Source organism: Oxyura jamaicensis, chromosome 18, assembly GCF_011077185.1.
Source record: "Oxyura jamaicensis isolate SHBP4307 breed ruddy duck chromosome 18, BPBGC_Ojam_1.0, whole genome shotgun sequence".
In the NCBI taxonomy this organism is placed as follows: Eukaryota; Metazoa; Chordata; class Aves; order Anseriformes; family Anatidae; genus Oxyura; species Oxyura jamaicensis.
In genome coordinates, this window is record NC_048910.1 from 11,054,066 (window position 1) to 11,076,128 (window position 22,063).

At 42.4% G+C, this 22,063-nt stretch overlaps 1 long non-coding RNA gene across 1 annotated transcript; it reads right to left on the minus strand.

Annotated features, from left to right (window-relative positions):
* Positions 1-425: 425 nt before the first annotated feature.
* Positions 426-21,406, minus strand: LOC118175968. Its single transcript, XR_004755220.1, has 3 exons — positions 20,894-21,406; positions 6,412-6,535; positions 426-5,523 (listed from the first exon to the last, which is right to left on the minus strand). It is a non-coding gene; the product is annotated as an uncharacterized LOC118175968 (long non-coding RNA).
* Between the last annotated feature and the right edge of the window lie 657 nt (positions 21,407-22,063).

A 22,063-nucleotide genomic window follows, 5' to 3' on the forward strand; every position in this document is an offset into this window, starting at 1 on the left:
AAACTGATTTTTCATACCGACTGGCTATAGTGGTGCAATTCTGTTTCTGAATGACATCTCCTGATGTCAAAGCGTTTTCTTGAGGTTCTTAGAGTTTCTCCACAGCCATTTCTTATTTTGGGGTGAAGTGCATTACTAAAATTCCCAGATTTAAGCTTCTGCATTTTCACCTCAGCTTCATCTGATCACTAGGTTATGTCTTGGTTATCTGGCATTTCTGCCTAGAAAGACAGAATTGACGCATACCTGCCTGTTTCTCATTAAATGACCATTTTTTTGGCATTCTGGTATACCATCTTTTGTCTTGCTGTACACAAGCAAAATAAACACTGAGTGCTTATGTATCTCCTTGCACAGGATGCCAACAGATGGCAATATTTTATCGTCATTAAACAATGCAGTTCTTTGCTCCTTTGCATTGCAGAAAGTTTGCACTTACTTCTTTATTGTGATAAAGAGTTGACGAAACTTGTGTTGGTCTAGAAATACCTCTCCACTGTGCTATTTTTATTTTTAAAAAATATTGCAACTGTGACAGAATATGTCACATTTGAGAATTTTAGAGAAGTCTCTTACATAAAGCCCTTACATGTGTTATGGTTCCTAGAAGGCTACACTCACTGCAAAGCAAGCACTGAAACATGAGCTTCTGAGTGTGTCCTAGATTTTTCCCTGGAAAAATCCTTCATGTGCTTTTTTGTACTGCTGCATTTCTCTGTACAGAAACAGACTTAAAGGCCCTGGCCTCTACATTGCACATATTTCAATAGAAAGCAGGAATTATTAGCTGCAGCAAACCTCATTTTTGGTTGTATTTGCTGTGGCTTTTATTCTCCTAATCATTCCACATTGGACATTGATGTGGGTGGCAATGTATGCATAGACCTAGGAATGAAAAATCCTGCCTTTAACCCGTTGGGCGTGCCACCTAATCTCTCTGCTTCCACTACACTGTATGCAGTGGCCTACTAAAACATTCAGGACTCAAAGGGTATTAGTTATTTTATCCAGCTGAGGAGGGAAAGCAGGTATAGGGAGGTGTAAGTCAGGCATGAGGGAGGGAAAGCCTGATTACAGTCACAGCAAAAAGACTGAGTATGTGAAGGGCATTATTAGAACAGCCAGATCTGCTGAGGACAGTGATGTCTAAATCTCACTGGTACCTCCACTGAGCAGAGTACAGGCTCTCTGCCTAATGCAGACGTGCCCCAGGCAGCTCTGGGCATTTTCAGTTATCCTCTCTCCTTTTAGTTTATACATGTACCCACAGGCATCACTTACTGCTCCTCCCCAGCAATGCCACACAAAGTACCACACAGCACTGTAGGAGTGAAAAACTGTAGTATTTGTTCACATGAAACCACCAATTGGTTCTGTTTAGTGACAATCTTCGGTCTCCTTTTGAGCCTTCTTTTTTAGGGCTTTCAGATTTTTTACAGCTGGGGTAGCGCTGATGGCTGCCTGAGGCCTGTAGGCTGCCTGAGGCCTGTAGGCTGCCTGAGCCTTCTCTAAAGGTTCACTGGTTTTGGGAAGGGTGTTTTCCCTCTTCAACCCGTTTATGTTTTTTTTTGATGAAAACATAATGGCACATGGCACAGCTGTCCGATTTTTAAATTTGTCAGGGAAGAACAAAGGATTGTTGGCTGTTTCTACATCTTCCTGTCTTCTGTCAGAGGAGCTGTGGGGGAGATATTGGCAGTGAAGGAAGGCACAGACTTTGCAAAGACCCATGTTCAGGATTTCCTGACCTACTGGGACACCAGCATGCAGCAAGTACTTCACGAAGTAAGGAAGTAGACGGAAAACCAACTCAAGAAATCACCAGAAAAGTTTTGTACTAAATCATTTGTCCAACTCAGATGCATCACAGCAGTATGTTTGACTTTCATCTTGAAAACCTTTCCCTGTTAAAGAAGATGATCTAATGGACTGATGAAATCCTTTTTGCACCCTCTTCCATTTCTGTTTGCGTAGTTTAACGGCCAGGTCTTTTGCTGCCACCTTTTCTAATGTTTTAGCCAGTTTTCTATTTGCATTTCCAGATACACTTTTTTTCCTGACATATAATCCAGAAACTAAGAAGCAAAACATCTCAGTGCAAGATCAGATAGGGTAGAATGCACCAGTACCCCTTCTGCTACCATGTCTCAGAAATGTGTTAGCAAAAGAAAACAGTCCCATGAGACAGAGGACAGGAGGGCTGCTATTTCAGAAAGGTTTACAGTAGAACATGCCAGTTTTTTTTCAGAAATGAACTTCCTCCATCTCTGTTGGTCACTTTTTCCTAGCTGTTGAGAGCAAACATTTGGCAGGGAAAAGAAAACAGATGGTCCTTAGCATATTGTCTTGTTTTCTTTTTCTCAGTTCACTTTCGGAGGGGGTAAACCCAAGTAAATTGGCCTCTTCTTCTTTCTCTTTGGGCCAGGAATCCACGTGCCTTTGCAAAATATCTTTTCTTTTAATAAGTGTGCTTTTCCCCCTCCCATTATTATGACAATCGTTGAAGTAGGTATAAGCCATGTCTTGCATCCTATAACAATACACATCAGCTTTGACCTCTACAATGAAGACAGGACTCCAGCAGCAAATCCACAGGCAATAAAAATGAGACCACCAGAAAACCAACTACCATTTATTTCTTTTTAAAAGTGTTTCTTTCTTTCCTTCCCTCAGCAGACTTTCCCTGTGTTGAAAGGGATCCTCTGGTCACAAGTCAGCAGGAGAGGCTGTCGAAAGCTTTGACAGTCAGTGAAGTGGAACATTACAACACATGGTAGCCGCACGCACCAACGGAGAGTCCCAACGCTGCATGGACCTCCCTCCAAGAGCAACCTCAGATCGTTCTTCATCCAGGCCCCCTCTAGTGATTCAGATCCCCTACTTCCACTAGTACTGACATTGCCTGGGTCCCCAGGTTGCTCTTTTCCACAGGTATTGCTAAAGCAAATAGCACACAGTATTTACTAGGTGCAACACTTTAAATCATATTAATCTGGCCAATAAAGTATTTATGGCCAATAAAAATTCCACAGTGGCGTAGCTGATTCGTAAGGAGGATGAACGACAGACTCATGCCCTGCCCCAGCCAGACTGTCAGAAGTCTGGGAGGAACAAGGGAGCTGCAAGAGGAAATGGCACCACAGAGCTCAAATGGCCCATGTGCTGGGGATGGCAGGAGAAGGAGACACATTAGAGTACTCTGACTTATTGATCATAATAACAGAGGGTTTTTTATATATATCAGGTTAGCTTCCAGGTTCTTTCTTAAACAGTGAGAAAGCCAAGTACTGCTCTGGTCTAAGGGAACTTAATTCTGAAGCAGAGCTGTATTAGTTGTGCATTAGATCATTTTGAATCAAAACTCATTCACTACAAAACTGATAAACACTATTAAGATCTATAGAAACTGCTAAATCCACAGCACATTGTTAACATACTACTGGAGAAAACATACACTGGACATGTTTCTGTGCTGGGGTCAGTTCTCACTGTGTTTTTTGGAGAGTGCCTCAGCTGCCCAACTCCTGGTTGCAGAAGGTAGATGAGTTGTAAATAACTTTACTCATATTGGGAAAGGAGATGACTAAGATGACATTGAAAAATGCACCAAAATGAATCATAAGCTTCTCAAACCATGACTGTGGCCACATGGCTGGCCAACTCTCAACATCTCTGCTCCAAACCTCTTTTTAACACTCTTTCTTCTTGGGTTAGGAAGGAGACACCAGGGAGGATTTCTCTCTTTTTGTTGGTATTACAGTCCTTATGTGGCATCTACTATGATTCTTCATCTCTTTGTCTGAGAAACAGAATATTTGTGCAGTGGAGACTCAAGCCTTGGGACTACCATGTCAAATGGTAGGCTGAGAAAAGTCTGGACCAGTCTGGTCATTTCTTATTTCTGGACTAGTCTGTGCATTTCTCCATGTTTTATATGCATCTGTGTCTACTACAGGGACACAAAGCTTTTTTAATGTTATATTTGAGCTGTCGCAGCCTCTTGCTCCTTCCTGGAGGACCTGAAAGTGTAATAGCTGTGAATAATGCAAATGCTTGGTGTACACAAATCAATTTCACATTGCCCATTATTTGTTTAAATAATGTATTAGGACTTTTTTTTAGTCCTTTAATTTTGGATAGCTGTCACTATTGAAATTCCTGTGGTTATGGTACAAGTGATTATTTTAGGCCCAGAAAATATCTCAGCAGATCATTGGCTTGAGGATCTCAGAGACTTTTCAGCAAAGCATGGGTTGGTCCAATTTTCCTTCCTTTTTTGTTGTTGTTGCTGTAATCAAAACTAAAGAATTAGACAGTTCCAATGGAAATCACTTCCTTTCCTATATTAGCTCCCTGGAGTAGATAGGAAGAAAATTAGGATAGCTCATTGCCTAGGTTGATTGGCAGTTTGAAGCCCTGTGAGTCTATGGGTGTTTTGGAGACAGCTAGGCTTCTGGTATTACTGACAGGTATCTGTGTTGCCACTTCTCAGGGATGTGGATAGGCACTTGCTATTTTTAGGTGGAACATAGAGGAAGAGAAGGTAAGAGACATGAACTCATGGAACAGTTTATGAATTGTCTCTGACATTACGTTGCCTAGTCAAATCTATTTCTTAACCCATAGTAGTTTTGCCAGCATCTTTCCATGCTGCCACCCAAATTAACATTCTCTCTCTGTAGAGGTTAATGAGTTAGTGTTATTGAATGCCATTCTTCAACAATGAGAGCAGAAATGGGAGGAAAGTGGCACTCGCACTGCAAATACAAATATATGAGGTTTTTTGTTTGCTTACTTCTGTGGGTTTTCTTTTTTCCATGCTAATTCTTAGGTGACTTTCCATTTGACATCTTGTGCAGCTCGGAAAGGAGGTTGCTCCAGCAGAACTTGTGCCTGTAATACCACCACCCTTTAGAACAACAAACCCATCAGTATGTGTAATTCTAAAAACCCTGACATGGCATGACATAAAGAGGAACAAGGGCAACACCCAAAGTTAGCAAAGACAGGCTGTGACACTGAGGTTACTGATGATCCATAGGTCCAACCACTTAGCTGGATAAGCTACATAAATTTATACCAGCAGAGAGATTTGGCTCTCGGGAAGCCTCAAATTCCCATGCTCTCCAGTCACACAGACCATTTCAAACTGCAGAAAAAAACAGCTGGATCGATCTGTCACATTTCCTATAAATTGAAATTGTTTCAGATCACACCAGGAACATGTACCACTGGCCCACAAACAGAGTTACATGTCCAGCTTTTTCCTCATGCTCTTTGGAAAAAAAGGAAAGCTATGGCAAAGAGATGAATTTTCCATTCCTTCCTGAAGGAATGAGGATTTGTTGTGGTCATTCTTAATTACCTTGAGGATTTGTGGTTATCTGACACCTCATTGGACCTGGTCTACAAGAAGATAGAGACCTCTTTTCTGTCAGCTTATACAACTGGCTTTCAGCCTCATGGTTTTGCAGTTTCATTTTTTTTGTCTCTCCTGTACTCCTGTGTAGAAGTGCTAGCAGCCTATGGCCAAAAGCAAAGAAGCAAAATTTTCCATGAATATGAAGTATTGCATAAGTTGGTGTATGTATACGTAAGTGCGTGCATGTGTGTATCAATATCTGCGTGTGTACTTTTTTTCTTTAGTCATTTCATATGTGGGCAAAGAATCCTGAACTTCCAGTCATATGTTCGTATTGTGTGATGTGATGGAAATTAACACCTTAATATATATATGAAAAACAGCTCCAATTAGATTTTTTTTTTCTTTTACTGTGTTTCCTGCTCCTTATGACTAAGTGTGGGTAATTATCCTGGCTCACTTTTTCCACTCCACCCATGCTTAGAGAAAACCTGTTGCAATTTTTCTAGATATTTGCTTTTTTTTCTCCCTCTCCTTTTTTTGTAGTTTTGTTAATTAAAAGGTTTGCAAGCTGTTGTATGCAATAATTATTTTTATTCAGGTTTAGCAACATAAAAGTAGAGATTTGAAATGCTTTAAAGAAGAAATCTAGGTGTCCAACATGATTTCTTTTTGCTGTAAGTATTATGAAAAAATAATTTTCCAAAAACTTATAATGAACATCCTCATATAAAGAGGATCAAACCAAATAATAACACTGAACTCCATTGCTCACTTCTGTAAGAGTTCCTTTCTTGCCACCCAATTTCTTTCAGTTTGATCTGAATTCAGTAGCATTCTGGACCTCGTATGGTTTGCTATATAAATGTAAGGCCACATCTACACATCTACATCATTCCTGCCTCCCAAACAGACCCATCACTACTGCAAAGGAGGGCAGTCAATAGCTTACAGCATAGTAAACATAAAGCTGGTCTCAAATACACCACGATTCCAACTATTGGCAAGCTTGGGCCATCACAGAAGTGTTCTGAAGAGGGAAAACATACCTCCTCAGTCAGGAAAAAAAAAAAAAAAAAAAAAGGTTCTGGCACACTTGCTTTCTTGCTGGCTTGCTTCTTTTTTTTCTTTCTCTTCACCCATGAAAACGATCAGCACCTCCCAGGAGGAAACCTGGTCACAAAGCAAAAGACCTTTCAATTGATTTTGGTGCTATTTTGTTGTCTGTAGACCCAGACCTTTGGAATACACATTTTCCCAACTTTTACAGAAAATCTGGCAAAATGCAGCAGTAAATTATCAAATAATACACTTCATTCATATAACATTTCACACATAAATAGCAAAAAAATATAAACATTGACCTCCATGGATCAAATGAAATGGGTCTCCCAGGCATTTTCGCCTGACCTCCAAAACATCCATAACTTTTTTTTTTCTCTAATAAATGTATTCTAACTTCTTAAAGGATTTACTGTTTTGATCTTAAGAGAGGCTTACTCTGTTCTGCCCGATGGTTAAACAGCACTAATTTTAGGGCTTCTAGAAGATTGAGCTGATTTAAATATTTTTTCAAAGGGCGACAGTGGTGTTAAATTGAAATTGATTGTTCCATTGATGCTACCTACAGGTGATAGGAGACTCTCAGTATTACTTTGCATTGTAATATACTTTGTGATGCACAGCCCCAGAAAAACCCTAATTATTTTAGTTATCATTCCTTTTTTCTTAATTAAAAAATGGTTGTCAAAAGCACCTTGGGTTTAGCCAGGGGAAAAGACTGGGGAGATTCTTGAAATGCTACCCAGGAGCAGAACTGAGGAAGAGAAGGAATGACTGGAGGGGTGAGGCACCCTCTTTGCTGGGGAGCCCGAGAACTGATGGGGTTGGAAAAGCGGGGAAGCTCCCGTAATGCTGAAAATTGGGGTGGGCTGCAAATGGAAAGCAAGGTAATGCTAGCAAAGAGCAGCCCGATGCCCAGTAAAGGTTCTGAATGGAGATACTGGGTTGCTATGGGTTGCTATTGCTATGGGTTAATTAATCCTAATGCAAACCTGAGGCTCAGGACGGAAGTCAGATGTGCTCTGCTCCCCAAATGAGATCGTTTTAGGAGCTCTCTGGCCCTACAGCAGATAAGAATGCATGGGATATCTTGTAATATGTATATACAGATATATGCACATTATAAGATTCAAAATTTATAAACTGAATTACCACTCTACTGGTAAGAAGCATACAGCGGTGGCTAGAGAGCTGTCTTCTACCTGCAGGAGTTAGCTGGGGAGCATGAATTGCACTTGAAGCTAAAGAGGAGTGACAGATCAGTCATAAAGGTTTTGTTTGTGATTCATTTTGGTTCTGGACACAATGAGTAAAAGAAGCAGCTTTATCCAGTGATTTCTCACTTTCACTGTTTCCAAATATTTCCGTGAGCTTTCTGTTGCAGATGCCGCTGGTGTCTGTGTTTGTGTGCTGTCCTGACCCTTGCACTGCCCTGTGACCCTGGGGCACAGGTAGGCAGCTTATCCAGGGCCAGGATGAAACACAGGATCAAAGCAAAATTATGCAGATCCTCGCTATAAGCAATTAACAGATGTCATTTTTGACAAGTGTAAATGCGTAATTTCCAAGAGGAATAGTTCCGTGGTTTTCTGCAATTAATTGTTGGGCACAATTTAAACAAAACAAGGGAGGAAAATACAATATCCCAAACATAACTTGGGCCTTTGTAAAAGGACTTCAGTACTTTTAACATATAAATAATGAAGGACTGAAGAGGAAATCTGGTGTTCGCCTTTATTTTTTTTTGTATAATTGTGTATGCTCCTCCAAAGCATCTTATCCTCAATGTCTTTCTTTTAAGACTCTGAAATACCGGTACCTTCTTAATTAAAAATTAGAATATGAAAATCAGTTGTGGTATTAGCCAGAAAGGAAGAGGCAGTGAGCAGAGCACTGAGCTGGGACTCGGGGTACTTTCAGCTCTTCTCCAGGGCTTTGCTACCTGGGTGGAGAGGACCAGTAGGAAGTCCTCAGCACTTCACAGGATCCGACCCTAATATCCGCAGGCAATGGTGCCTGAGTAAGCTTGTGGGTTTTCCTGAATTACGTTTGGCTGTCAGCTTTTCTGCTGCAGTCAGCAGGGACTTGTTTTGTCTTGCCTTCCGCCAAAATAATTCCCACAGACTGAGCAACCAGAAAGGTTCAGGTACAGGTTACAGACTTCCAGTCATCCAGAAAATTGACAATCGCAACAGGAGATGGATTTGACTGTGTCTCTTTTTGAATATTCTTCCTCATGCATGAGACGTTAGGCAGACATCTTAGAGAAAAATATCAGGTCCTTTTGTTCTGCCACTTCCTTTGTTTTATCAGAGGCATCTGACAGATCCAAGGGAGATTTTGTTGCCAGTGGGCTTGGTACTGCACATGCCGTGCACACACCACAGGGTCTGTTCTGTAGTGATTGAGCTTGATGCATCATGTGAGAAGCAAGAAGAAACCGATAGGGAAAATGGGAAAATAGGGGCCTAGGGATGAGAGGAAAGTGGATTAAAAAAAAAAAGTAGATATTAGTTCTGGTGACCACACACACACACACACACAAAAATAAAAATAAAAAACTAACATTTTTGTTATATGATTTTCTTTTAATACTTAACTACCAATTCCTCACAACAAAGGGTTCCTAATGGCCATTCACTGGAGAAAAAAATTAAATTTGATTTCATATGAGAATAGTGATGCCATTTGTTACTCTAAACTGAAGTGCAGTTCTGTTTTAGGCTACATTTCTTCCAAAGCCTAACGGAAGAAATCATTATCATTATTCATTATCATTGATATCAATGAAAAGCAGTTGTTCTAACTAGAAATACCACCTTTAGAATCCAACCCTCACTGGTGCTCTGTTGCTTACCGTGCCCCAGTCCTGTAAAAATGCCTAACATATTCTAGGCTCTGCCACTATAAGGCTTGGCATTGCTTAAGTGATTTCCTTCCTCTTTGTCTTCCCCAAGTTTCTCTGCAGTGCTAGGAAAAATACTGATCATCATGAGATACAAAAGTGAATCCCAGGTCTATATCTCATTTGACTGTGCTACCGAGAATTTTCCTGGCACCGTAAGACTAAGTCTTTCCCTGCGTAAATTCTGGGATTGAGGTTCATTCAGCAAAGAACAGTTTAAAGCATGAGTTACACTATAAATAATTGTTCAAGCTTTAGTGCTTTGTTGAATCAGGATGTGAAAAGTCATCTGATAGAGAATAAAACCCGGCTCTGAAACAAAGGGTCATTGAGTGAGTTTCATTCATGAAGAGCAAACAGCTTTTTCTTGAGAATGAACTTCAGTTATTCTAATTTTGATTTTTTTTTAAATGTCAACATGATGAGGAGCAATATAACAAATAGTGCCTAATTCGTGATAGGTTTTTGTTTCAGGATTCAGATATGCTATTAGCATTACAGATTCTATCTTATTTAACATCTTCATATTTATATATTGTCCTATTATTTAGATATTAATCTGTGTGATGTGAAAAATGTAAAATATGTCTTCTTTTGAACAGCAATGTTTCCAAGATATTTCCCATTTGCCCTTTGGCAGCAAGAAGGTCAAATGATCCAAGAAAAATTGCATAAATGCTATCTGTAATTCACATACACGTTATAGGAGTACGGTCAAAAAACATTCATAAAGGAAAGGAATTCAGTTCAGATCCTGTTGTAGTTCCATCAAGTTATCATCATCTGATGCAAACAGATTCCATGAAGGAAATATTATGGTAGCCAGTTCTTATTTTTAGTTGCTTTTAGTAATATTCCAAATCGATCAAATATGGAACAGTCAATATTTTGGTTTCTTGAATGCTTAATTATTCTCTAGCACTACACATCTGATACAAATAAACATGAAGCTGCTCAGACAGAGAGGAATAAATCCTCTTCTGGCAGAAATGTCACTGTCACAGCTGAGCCTGCTTTGCGATCACAGCCCTTGCTATCATTAATGGAATCATGGAATCATCTAGGAGGGAAGAGACCTTCAGGATCAAGTCCAACCATCAGCCTGCCCTACTGAGCCCCATCACTAAACCATGCCTCTTACTGCAACATCTACACATCTCTTAAATACCTTCAGGGATGGGGACTCCACCATGTCCCTGGCCAGTCCATTCCAATCCTTGACCACCTCCTCCATGAAGAAATTCTTCCTAACATCTGACCTAAACCTCTCCTGGCACAACTTGAGGCCGTTTCCTCACGTCCTATCACTTGTCAGCTGGGAACAGAGACTGGAACCATGACTACTGCAACCTCCTTTCACATAGTTGTAGAGAGCGATGAGGTCTCCCTCAGCCTCCTCTTCTCCAGACTAAACAAGCCCAGTTCCCTTGGTTCCTCCTCATAACTCATGTTTTCTAGTCCCTTCAGCAGCTTCGTTGCTCTTCTCTGCACACCCTTGAGCAACTCAATATTCTTCTTGTAGTGAGGAGCCCAAAACTGCAGGACTTCCAGACCCAAATTTCACCCAATTAACCACTCTAGTATAAAATGGTTGTTATAATTTTCATTTTTTTTTCCTATGTCTTTTCTGTATTTATTTTTCAGTATTTAAACGTGATTATAAGCACAGTTCTGGGCAGCAGCGCTTACCGTGCCAATGAGGGATTTTATGACTGTTCTCAATTAAGGGCCTACTCTTTTCTCACTACCTCCTTCTCCATTTGTTTCCATTTATTCTGTATTTATACTCCAGCTAAAAAGAGGGAAAATGAGCATCTCTAGCAATGAAGAGCAACACTGAACATGTGGTCGTCGCTTCCACTTCCAGTCTGGTTGCATAACTTGGAGGAGAGGCCTTATCTGCCTGTCTGATCAGAATACGATGCCGCAGAGCAGCAAATGGGGCTCTTTTTCACTCACTCTCCTGTTCAGACCTGCTGCTTTTTGCTCCGTGACATATAATGAATGTCAAGAGAAATTATATTTCAGGTAATAGAGTACTTAACCCCAACAATTGCTGTTGCAGCTCAGAAAGGGATTCACCTTCAGACACGTTGCGGCTCAGTAGGTGGCCAAGCAGCAGCACAGTGTGCTGTCAGGCAGGGGACCAAAGCTGAGCTCTGGATAAGGAGAGCCAAATGCTGTCGCTTCTCTGGGAGCCCTGGTGTGTCATTTTCCCGATGCACATGGCACAGCAAAGACAACTCGTGCAAGGGCTACGGGACTTGTTCTAAAGGGTCACGACACTACAAGACGGCGTGCACCACAGCCAGTGATGACCCAGAGGGCCTTCCTGCAACACAAAATATTTTATCTCATGTAACATTTTTACTTTTAAATGCAGCCCCAGATGAGGGCCAGAGTCCAGAAGAGTCCCTGTGGTTTCCCCTTAGCAATTTCCACTGGCTGGAGCACCTGGCAGTTGCCCAGAAGTGACTTAGATCAGTATACTTGGACATATACGATGACAGTATATGGGGGGGTTATGGTGCCAGGTGACACGATGAAAAATCAGTGTTCTTATTAGGACAAATCACTGAAAATCGGGTTTGCCTCGGTCTGATCAAGATTCCTGGCAGTTCAAAGGACAGCATGGAAATGTCATCCCTGAGCCAACAAAAGCACTAAATTTCGACTAGAAGGAATCTGGCAGCTCAGGACAGTGTAATATCTAAAGTCAATCATGATTAGGAAGTCCTCTTTCTCTGGCAATGGTTGGACTCCTAACCAAAGACTGCATGAGATGCTGTCTCTCTAAAGTTATTCAACAGGAAAGCCACCCAATCTGGGGAGGGCACTAGAAGCTAGTGAACAAATAAATAGATAATGCTTACCTGGCCCTCTATCTAACCTGCACCCCTACCTGACAGCACAGGCTATTTTTGATATGGAAAGCCCACAGCAGCTGGATTTGTTTATCCTTGAAAAGATTCATTAATATTGCTTTCATTTTACAGACTTCCATTTTTCTGTACTATATGTTTTTGGAGGTCAAAACTCAAAGGATGAACAAGAGAAAGTCCACTATCCAAATAAAGTGACAGACAAGTGAAAAGGAATACATGTAACGTCGGTTGCTGGTTTGTTTGTTTAGAAACCCCACGTCGGGTTTTGCTTCTGCTGGAAAGGCAGAGGGAAAAAGGCAAACGATTACAGTTGTGTCAGAAACCTCAAGAATTATTTTAAGTGCATCACAATAGTTATAACGTCGGTCCATTAATGATTTAGGATGGCAATATGAAGTATCACAAAAAGAAATCAGGGTGCTAGCATGCAAAACCCGGGGACTGTCTCAAAGCCTTGCTTGTTGTGACATGCTACCTTTATTGCAGCAAATCCGTCATAGCTATTTGCAGTCATTAAGCTAATCTGTGGCAGGAAAGAGAAGGGAATAGAGAGAGAACACAACTGCAGAATGCGAAGGAAATTACACAGACACTGTCCACCCCCAGATCTAGCTTTTCCCTTCCATGTGGTTTTGGGATACATGTGGGATTTCAGTTGTACTTGGAAAGCATAATGCATGTACCAACATCTGGAAGTATCATAATGGTTGCTGTAAGAATTATTACAGTAGTTGTGGATGAAATTTAGCGCTTTGCAGCACATGCAGCCTAACAGCAGCTTGCTTTAGTTACTGAAAATATTTTAATGTCTTGAACTGTGTTTAACTGAAAAGGAAAAAGAAAGAAAATATAATCGAGATAATAGAGAAGCGGGATGGGCACTGAACTTTTCTGTCCAGGCAGCAGGGTTTTTGAGGGCATGAGCTGTGTCATGAAAAGAATTGAGATGCATAAATTTTAGGTAAGCAATGAGTTTTACAATCCAATTATAAAACTCTTAAGGTTGACTGAAGCCACAGAGGTTAAGCTTTTCAACTATTTCCACCAGCCAGGCTTGCTTTATATTTTGGGTGCCACCACGGGAATCCACTGGTTCTCCTGTTCCAATGGAAGTTAGGAGGAAAAAATAGGAAACTTTCAGCACTTGAAACAGATGGGTGCTTTGAAATAGCTTTTCTCTTCACTATGGTTGTGTTTCAGTTGGCTCATCTGTGATACGGCTACATGGCAGCATATCTCTGACAGCGACGTCGGGAGGCTTGTTTGCCGCGTGTGTATTGATTTTCAGGGCTTGGAAAGGAACTACCAAAATTGTGATGTGAAAGCTGTTACTTATTACTTGGTCGATTTCTTGAATTCAGGGTGGGCTGAATACTTTCTCATTGACTTAATTCTGACCCGTGTGTGCTCTGAGTGGCCCCACCACTGACTGGGGCTCTTTTTACTGCAGGATGGGGCTTACTTGCATTGAGCCTGATGGAGGGCTTGGCATAGCTATTGAGCTGGTCCTCGGATCAAAGACACACCTGAGGGCATCCGTTAACAGTTTTTCACATAAAGTGCTAGAAAGTGTACTAGGCATGGATTGCTTGATCTGTCCTGTAAGCACCACCATCTGGACCTAAAGTTTTTGGTGGATGGATAGGTTTGGTAAGAATGCGGTTTGTAAATAAGGAATGACAACATACTTTGATGTGATTTTTAAGGATCCAGCTGGTTATCAGCCCAGCTTTGGTTTTCTCTTCACGTCTGTGCACTGTCCTGTGGTGCTCTGAACCCTGTGGGCATTGTGTCTTATCTGCAGTGAAAAACTGGGAAAGCCTGTTCAGTTCCTAGTGAGGGAACTGCAGCCTCTCTCCGAAGAAAACCAAGCCCTGAATGCAAAGAACCCCAATTAAACCTGTTGACAAAGCTCATTACTGGCCACATGCCACTTCAAACAGGCTGCAGGCTGGGGAAGGTGGGTGTTGTTTATCAGTGACACATCTCTTGAAGTTTCATAATAACTGCCTTTCAGGAAGAGGTCTAGTGAAAATAATTCCTTGCTGTATCCCATAGTGCCTTCTTGCACCCTGGGCTCTTAAAACACGATTCTGGCAATCAAAAAAAAATAATAAAAAACCTATTCACTTAAGTCAGACTGAGCCAAGAATGGAAAATTGTCCTAGAAGTGTTTTTGGTTCCAGCAATAATAAGACCTGTCATTTGTTACATGTTAATTGCACGTTATTATCTTTTGTAGGTTAAGTCAACCAAAGGGTTCTTGTATAGTTGGAAACAAAATTGTAATCTTTATATGGTTTGCAATGTCAGGTTAGGGGGTTGTTTGTTTTCATTTTGGTGGTGGTGGTGGCTTGTTTGTTTGTTTTTCTGGTAGTCCTTGCTCTTAGGCTGATTCTTTGCAAATGAATTAGATACCTGTTTCCCCATGGACACGTACGGCCATTTAAGCTATCTTTCACAGGATAATCTCAAAGACCAACACTGCATTTTGGCAAAAGTGAGCCTTACATTTTCCCATAGAAAGGTATATCCTAATCCTCGTTTCTGAGGGGGTAGTGGAGTAAGCCAGTGATGAACCTATGATGAACCATATGCTCTGACCAGGTACTCTACAACAGAAGTACGATAGTTTTATAAAACTTTGCTTTAGCAAAGAAACACAACCTTTCCTTTCCTCTCCTCCATCTCTGCCATCATTTTGCTCCTTAAAAGTCTCAAGCACTTCTCTCCCCCGCTCCCAGGACGGTGTGTAGCAGTCGCTGTCTGCAGGCGGTGATTTATCAGGACTGGGAATCCCCGGCGCTGACTGACGGCTCCGTGACGCTGCTGATCAATCAGGTTCTGGGACAGGCCAGGGCAGGGACAGGGGGATTGGCTGGACTGTAACCTAATGCATCCTTGATGGGCTTCTAAATGTTTATGCCTGAATATTAGTTGGCTAAAGATCTGTGTTGATAGATGGAAGAGGATACCCAGGATTTCTTGCATTCAACGCTAATGAAAATTGAGCCCGGGGAAATAAGTAAAACATATTGTCCATTTTTCCTTCCACTTAGGAAGATCCTGGCAAGCTGTATCAGACTTTTCTAAGTGCCCCGGCATTTCTGCAGGTTACTATATCATCTTATACAAAAGCAACACCACAGCAATCATCCTCCAGCCACTGCACTCTCATCCCATATTTTGTCTGTTTCCATCCTTTACTGACTTTTACTGCACAAGTAATGGACAGTCTGAGATTGCTGGCTGCAGACACAGAGAGCAGCTTTAAAAGCTGCACGGTATTTTTTCCCTATTGCCCCATGAATGTAATATAAACCTGGAATCGCAGGATTTGCCTTGTTATCACCATCTTTTTTTTTCTCTACAGACAAGTCTGGACCTGCTTTTCCAGTCAGGGCTTTTACATTCATCTGTTGATTTACTTTCTCGCAGGGAAAAAAACAAAAAACAATAAAACAATCCCAATCCTCTTAAACTTTTCCCCAAAAGGAAAGGATATCCTGCTGCCTACCGGGAAAACAAGATACTGAACTTGAGTGTTCCTGGGAGAGATTTCCCCTGAAGAAGGGAAATGTGTTAGAGAGTGACTTAAATCATCTTCAGACTTATTCCTACTTTTCTGGAGTACTGAGGGACAGCACTCGCTGCTGACTTGAGCCATGCAGGTGTCCGACCCGAGCCAGGCTCCTGGGCTGCAGTCAGAGGATGAGAAGCAGCCAGCCACCAAGAGGAGATGATTCCTCTTGGTTTCCTTACGTACCAGCTTTAGGGCAGAACCCTTTGCACGTGCTTCTTTCTCCACATTGATATGAGAAGGAGTGGGGTATGAAAGTTAAATTTGGTGATGAACTTTTAGGGAGCAAGAGCTGCGGGAGGTGAATTCTGGCTGTGGCTGCTGGTGTGCACAAGTCCGTTCTCGGGGCTCTGTACCTGCCCCTGAGCATCTTTTTGTCAAGGGTCATACAGCTGACAGTCTGCACAGTAGTATTCTGATCAGGTGGAATTAAAATAAATTGCACAAATCTTTCGTATTTAAAAATACAGTTTAATTGACCCACCTGCCCCCTTATCTCCAGTCCTGTTTGTGCTCACCTGTTTCTCTATCAGTCGTCAATCTGTTTTCATGTGTGTCTACTCATATAATCATTTATCCAATTCCTTTAATTTCAGCTCAAAAAGGAACATGGTTTCACATGTTTCTTGTCGTGTGTTACGTTCTGCACCTGGAGTGGTATGGGGGTTATTTGGGCGTTTGGTTCGGAGGGGGTTGCTTTGTCTGCATAGCAGTTTGCCTCCAGGCATTTACAGCGTCTGATTAAAGCCTTCCCCCTCCTGAAGGACAGCAAAAGGCTTTGCAAGAAGGAACAAGTGAGATACTTTTTCTGGTCGTGGCAGGCTGAGAACAGACCACCGCACTAGAACAAAAGAAAATAAACCAGAACCAGCAGCTATAATTACACGGTACACAGCTGGGGGTAGGACCCAGCACATCCATGTTTGCGCAGCATATGTATAATTTCTTTTCTATTTTTTTTTTTTTTAACTCTTTTAGACTCTTTGGAAAAATGAAGCAATGGGTTAAATTTAGCACAGGTATTAGGAAGCTCATTGCAAGTCTCACAAACTGGGTGTGGGGCCCCACCAGTCGTGTGGATGTGCAGCTACAGCTGCCTGCACTGCCCTGGCTGGGAAGGGCTGCGCTTAGCAGGTGAAGTTCCTGCTCTCTGTCACTTGGGCAGTGTCCAAATGTGCAGCAGGTAATCAGAGGGCTGTAATTCAGTTTGAGACAGTGACTCTGTGAGAATGCTTCTTGTTTAGACAATGAGCAGCAGTGAGCAGCAATAATGCAATTCCACGTCTCTCTTATTTTCCTTTCACATAAAAGCAAAATCCTTCCCCCGTATGCAGCACACTAAAGGCTGAATCATTTCCAACCCTATCATTAATGTTTCTCATCTGGAAGAATCAACCAGTCCTAACGCGAGCTGCTGTCACTCCTGCTGGAGCGTGCCATTGCGGTGAGATAGTCTGTGAAAAGTTAGTTAATTGTGATAAACACTGCACAACGATTTGTTTGGCTTTGTGTTCCATGGAACAGCAGGAAATGTACGCAGCATCCTCATACTGCCCGCACTTCTGTAATGCTGTCATTTGTGCTTTATGTACACTGGATCTGTTCCCCTTCTTTTTCACAAAGCCTGTGGCTTAAAAACCCACCACCACCGAGAGTCCAGCCTGGGGGAGCCTGTAAAGGTGGGCACACATCGCGCGTTGTGTGCTGGAGGGGTGGGATCAGACCTGCTTCTGCTGAAGCCTGAATGGGAAATTTCTTTAGTCTCAAAAGGCCCTGATTTTCTGCCTTCTTTGCCACATGTCTAGTGACAATCAGGGGCAGTTGCACAGTTCCCCTTTTATTCTGTTCCTCGAAGTGGAGAAGTATGGAAATGCTATAGAACATCCTGAAAAGTGCATTATGCTGCCAGGGGGTTTTCAAGCTGTCTGCATGCTGTGTGCTTTATCTGTTTAACATCTTGGTGGACTTCAGTGCCTTTGGAGGGTCTTGGGTGCCTCTGGGAGAACCTGAAAGAGCTGCTGGAGCACAAGGTGCCAGCTCTGGCCCCTGCCTGGCCGGGGAGCTCAGCACGGCAGCAGGGGAGCCCCTGGCTCCTTGCTGGGGTGCCAGAAGCAAGGCTGGCAGCGGCAGTGACACACAGCTTTACCTTACCCACAGCGTTCTTCTGACCAGGGGGAAAAGCTGTGTTCCAGGGGAGTCTTTCAATCCAAATGGATGTAAATAATATTTTAGTTGAGGACATCTAGTGGAAGAATGATATACTACATACACTGCATTGCACGTATCTGCTAGAGCTGGGTGGGAGATGGGAGGTTCTCGTGCTAGTCCGTACAGAGTGTAATAGAAAAATGGGGGAAACAAGCAAACAAAAACTTTAAAAATGCTCCCTTGAGGCGTGACAGAAAGAAGTGCAATGTGCATTTCTTTAATTCTGAATTGAGTTCTCAAAAAATGTTTTTCTGTTTTCAAACAGATGAAGATTTAAAAAATTAAAAAAAAAAAAAGAGAAATCCTTCATTGGGAGAAAATAATTCTTTTTACAAAACTGGAAGAACTAATATAAAATTAGAGGGTAGAGAATGAACTTTTTTTGTAGCCTCAGTTTCAGTGAGACTTTCAATTTGCAGATTGAAGTGGTAATAAAGTAAATGAGGGAAATGATGAAATTGTTTTGGAAACAAGAGCCTACTTTTTGGCTTTTATTTGTGCAGTGACAAGGGGTGCCTGGCATGAATACGTCTCCTTGGAATCACCAGTGATGGTGGGAAAAGGTCATTTTTTAAGTTGTGTCTTGTGCTGCTGTGCCCAAGAGCTCACAATGGCTGCAAGATCCAGAGAAAGCAACAAAAACCCAAGTTGGTGCTGCTTTTTAGCAGCAAAGCTTTGGGATTTGCAAGTGAACAACTACATTTCTTGCTGTTTAAAAGCAAAGTAAGGATCAATGCTTGTATCTGGCTAGAGACATTTAAAAGGCAGGACAAATGGTAGTGAAAGGCAAAGGAAGGGCAGAAGCATGAGGTCTATCACATGCTCCTAAACTTGCTTCTCCCACCCACTCAGCCCTGACATGGACAGGCCCAAATTTCAAAATTCTTTTCTTGTTTTTCAAAAAATCTGCCAACTTCACGTTACGTTGTGCTGCGACCATCTCTGGGGTGGTTATTCTTGGATAGCTCCTGGGCAGAGTTAACCTTGACCTTGACCACCTCTGTTAAGCTAAGAGAAGCTTTTCAGGATAACAAACACAGTAACAGCTGAGCAGCTTTCATTCATTCTGCTCCGCTGCCTTGACGTAAGCGTCAGTTGTGTGGATATGCCAGGTTATCCAACACCTCCTCAGTCAGTGGCTTTGTCTCTGAGGTTATCTGAAGCCTGCCAGAGAAACTGCTTCCTTTAATTGATATATCTCTTTGCGACTGCAAAACAGCTGAAATGGGAGCAATTCCTGTCCACATCCTTCAACGGGGGCATTAGCAAGTGCGCTTAACTTGGGAGTAGGAATTACATAGCCCCTCCTTGCCGACTGGAGGTGCTCGTGGGGACCGCAGGAGCTAGAGCAGGAGCTGCTGAGGAAGCTGAGCTGTTCTGCCTCCGTAGCCACAGGGAGGTGTGAGGACTGGTTAACCAGAGCAGCGTTTAGCAAAGGTCGGAGATCTCAGCTTGTGGATTGTGGATCTGACAATTTTGTGTTGGCTCCGAGGCAGGCGAAGTTGATCTAATAATTATTATTTTCCATCTCTAGCTCAGAGGCTGATTCCTTCCAACTTTATTTTTCTCTTTTTGGGATAATGAGGTGGATAAAAACCATGAGTGTTCTGTATCAGAATCCCTTCTTGACACTCTCACATGCTCCTAAGTATGTCATCAGTTGCACTCAGTCCCTGCTGCCAATACACGAGCAAAGGTTTCGGAAAGAGTTGAATTGGAAAAGAGGTGGGATCAGGCTCGCCCACATAATTTTCTTTTGTGCCAGTGCTAACAGACGTTTCGAGTTAAAGTAAGAAACAGCCAGGAAAAATGTGCAGATGCTTAATTCTCTGCAGGATTTATAATATTATACGGTAAGCGTTTGCACCCTATACAATAAAACCAAGTTGGCTTTACTACATATAAAAGAAAACAAAACAAAAAATCACAAGTTTGACAGCAATTAGAGTGAATAGACATTTATTTTATCCTTTTACTAGCAGGACCAATTGTGATTTTATGCTCTGAAAAAGCTCATTTTAAAGTTTTATGTCTGAAGTGGCCCTGCCAAATCTAGCTTAATATTGTTACATTAAATGGATGGTAAAATGTGTTCTTAAAACCCTCCATCCTGTAAAGGACCTGGAACCAGGGAACTACTGCTAATGAGAGTCAGGTCCTGAAACGCAGCCCTTACGCATGTTTGCTAGCGACCCAGCTGGAGGTGTTTGCCAGTCCCTCCCAGTACGGATCGTCCTCGCTTTTCAGCCTGCGTGTACCATCCAAGCTCCCACTGATTTCCAGCCACCCAGCCCACTGGCCAGTCCTCAGCAGGAAACCCAAACTGCCTGGAACCGTGCTGGCACTGGGAACATCTTTAAAGAGATCTTTTGCATCTCCAGAGGTGGATCTCTCACTTCCTAGACCCCCAGCCATGCTTTTCTGCAATGTCTCTAGCAACAAGAAATCCTGAAACCATTGCTTAGAACCGTTTTCACAGTGGCAAGAGGAATTCTGATGACATTTTCTTCATGCATCAAAAATCTTTATAATTGTTTAAGATATCTCCAAGTGTTTAGGAGCATCCCTGTTACCTAATTGACCACTGGTGCTTAGATAACTCTCATCTTTACTGGCCTCGTTACCCTCGCAGAGCCCCTGACTAAACCAGTGCCTCCAAATATTTTTTTCCCCCCATTTTTGATGGTGGGTTGGACAAAGTACGTGAATATTATGCACCAGGGACTGTTGTTGGTATTCACACATATACAGCTCTACCTAGATGTGATCTGGGCCACAAAAATAGTACAAAAATCTGTAGAAAGAGCCGATCTGGAAATGAAGTGTCATCGTCAGCTCTGTTCTAAGCACAAGCAGCTGAGAGACAGGACAGATGAAGTAATAGGGCTTACCAGCTAAAAAGCCTCTCCCTGTGCACGGGGCCCCTCAGACTGGTTGCGTGGTTCTCCAGGTCCGTGCGGAGGGTGCCAGTTCCCGGTGCTGCCCCAGTGCCCCGCAGAGTTCAGCAGACTCCCGGAGGGTGTGGAGAGCTTCCCATGCACGCCCAGCGTGTTGGCTTCCCTCAGCAGGTGAGACCAGGAAATAACAACATGCAGCTAAGAGGAGATAATTACAGGGTGAAAACTGTCCAACCTGAAGGTTAGATATTGCCTGAAGGTAACACACGAGTGCTGCAGATACTGAAAGCTGCCACAGAAAAACTTCCAGCTGCTGCCACGGTGTTTCTGGTAGAGCAGGTCTGCAGGCAGAGTTCCCCACGTCGTTCCCATGCACAAAACTGGAGAATTGGGTTCGGTTTGGGGTATGTTTTGTACGAGGCTACTTAAATCTGAGTCTCTCGTCTTACGCAATGAAAGGCTGCAACCTCAGGGTTGTGCAAGGAGGACAGAGCCACACAAGTTATGTAAAGCAGTGAGGAGTTGTACTGCTTGATGTCCTAAGTTGTCTGAGCCCCTGCTGCTGAGTGATGCTTTAGCAGGAATGAGCATTGGCGTAGGAAAAATTGCTCACAAGTGGCTCTTGCGTAGCCGGGAACTGATACCTGATGCTACAGTCTGCAATCTGTATTCACTACAAATAAAGGCAGGGTTCTATGTTTAAAAAAATGAAAGAAATAAGCAACACACACACACAAAACCCATAATCTAAATTCTTTGGAGGTACCCACTGAAACTCGTGATTTTTATGAATATTCCAGCCTACATCCTTCTTTTTCATGAAGAAGCAGATTACTGAATTGCGAAGAAGCAAGAGGAGCCGTGGTGTGTCTCTGGGAAGTCGGTAGGATCGATGTGGCGCTCTCCCATTCCCATTGCTCTTCCTTCTGCCGCTTGATGCCAGGACTGAGTTAGGCCAGGGTTTGATGAACCTGTCTCAGGGAGGTGCTGATCCTAAAAACTGAGCACGTCTTTCACAAAATGCTTGCATTAGTAATGAAGTAACCCACAAATATATCGCTGTTTTCCAAAGCCACTCTGCCCTTTTGCCTAGGAGGCATTACTCAGCAGTACAGAAAGTTTCAGATCCTAATGTTGCTCTAATTAGGACACTTATTTCAGACC